This window comes from Teleopsis dalmanni, unplaced genomic scaffold (genome assembly GCF_002237135.1).
Source record: "Teleopsis dalmanni isolate 2A unplaced genomic scaffold, ASM223713v2 unscaffolded_contig_0424, whole genome shotgun sequence".
In the NCBI taxonomy this organism is placed as follows: Eukaryota; Metazoa; Arthropoda; class Insecta; order Diptera; family Diopsidae; genus Teleopsis; species Teleopsis dalmanni.
The window spans coordinates 1-2,305 of record NW_024031806.1 but is presented as its reverse complement, the minus strand read 5'-3'; positions in this window follow the sequence as shown (position 1 = coordinate 2,305).

Sequence of the window (2,305 nt, the reverse complement as noted above, 5' to 3'; positions counted from 1 at the left end):
TTGTTTACATTTTGCATATAAAATTTGTAATAAATATTCAAAACTTCAGTAATTTACCTTGTGGGAAATTTATTTTTAAAGAATGCATTCGACATTTTTTACCTTAAAACAGTCAATTTATTTTTAATGAACTCATTTATATGGAAGCTTGTTGTACGATATATTATCTTCATTAGCGCGTTAATGAGCAAAATCAGTTAAATGAAACAAGAGGAAACATGGTATTAGCAATAATGCGGAACGCTTGCTGGTGACGCAGACAGATTGGAAGAGCGTCTTTCTTCGTTTACTGTTTGTAGGAGCGACAAGGGTTATTAGCTATTGTCATAACTCTTTTAAAGAAATAATAATAATGCTTTTATATATATATATAATCTATATTCTCTTTTGGTTTTCCTTATAAACTCTTTTGTAGATGAAAGAAAAAAAACTTTCTTCTTTGGGTGCCTGGAGCATTGATACATTTTTGGTCTTAATCAAAAACTATGTTATCTGACCAAATGATAAGCATGCTACACTCTAATAGTGCTAAGTTCAATATCTATATAGCCAAGTTATCCAAATGATAACCTTCATCAAATAAAAATAATGGGCTTAATATGTTTTAAAATTTTTCTGTTCCAAGGCTAATAGGGTAACATTTACCGATTCCTACTTACACATTCCCCAGGAAGTATATTTGTAAAAACTTATATGTGTGATTGTAATTCCGTAGACTAATTAGTGAACCGAGATTAACTTAACCTAATATTAATCCAACCTTTATAATATTTAAACCAACGTTATTTCAACAGATGTGATTTAAAACCAAAAACTATCGAATATTTTGTAAAAAGAATTTAGTTCAGTAATTTCAGATACATATATCGAATTGAAGTGGTTCATTAAGTAGATTGGAATAGCACATTTCAGGCACTTTCATACAAAACTTAAAAGAAAGCGAGGAGCCTAACATACTTTTTGATGAGGAACCCACTTTTTCATTTAGGAATCCATTTTATGTGGAGAAACCCAATTTATTTAATGTCTGATTTGATGCCTTTAGCAATTCGAATTGAGCATTATTTGACAAGGGATTTATATTCTACAGACAAAAGTGTTTTTATTACTACTCAGCTCACCTTCATAAATTTAAATATTAATTTAAATATAATGACTCATTAGCATAAATCAAATTGTTGCAGTTTTAATTGCAATTTTAATATATTCTTTCATTTATTTTATGGAAGCGAATATCTAGATGATATTGATGTTTATTTAGAATCCGCAAAGCGATATAACTAAACGATTTTCATAGAATTTTATAATTGCAGACAAATACGAGTACTGCAACAGAAATATGTTATCTGGCACTTTGTCTCAACAAAAATTACTGATAGCGAAGCCGATAATTTTTATTTATTAACTTTGAAGGTAGTAAGTAAGAAGAAGGTAGTAAGTAATACAAACATTAAAATTCTTTTTTAATTTATTATAGTTTTTGCTGGTTTATATAAAGAATTAGACTTATAAACGCATTTTTGTGCACTTTTTTCGCTTCTGGTCTGTTATCGTTTGAGAATTGTGCTTATCAATTGTTTTCAGTGAGTTATCTCGAAGTGATAGCAAAATACAGACACCGACAATTATGGCCAGGCACATGTAGTTCGGTATATTTACCTAGATAATGAAAGTGGTACTCTGTTAGTTTATAGTTACATAAACAAAATATAATAGACGTCAATGACGTACCACGTCATATATGAAGGGGATACTCGCTATAAGTAAGCAAAACGTACCACTTCCGACCAAATTCCAAAATCAACTACCTGAGTCTATTATGTAATTTCACTTGCATAAATAATGCTTTGTATGTATAATAATTGTAGGTCTTCAGTTCGTATAATACATATATATATCAATTGAATTTATATATTACAAATATACATTTAAATTTTATGTGAAAACTATATAAATTCTACAACTATTTAGTATAGACAAGTTTCCTATCTATTCTGAGACTTTCCGATGTGAGAACGGCTTTATTTAGACTCAAGTTTTTTTAGATGATACATAAAGCTAGTATAGATAACTCTCCGGATATCAAGTCTTTATTATTATTATATTATTTACTATATTATTATTATATAATTAACAGAAGTGCGCCTAATTTAAAAAACATTGATGAATCTATGTTTAGATTTATTTATATTAAAGAACAGATAAGCATTATTTATTTAAATTTCGATTAAATTAATTTTATTCAAATTATGAATATGACGTTTGCAATTCTGTTATGTTTTATTATACTATATATAATATTATA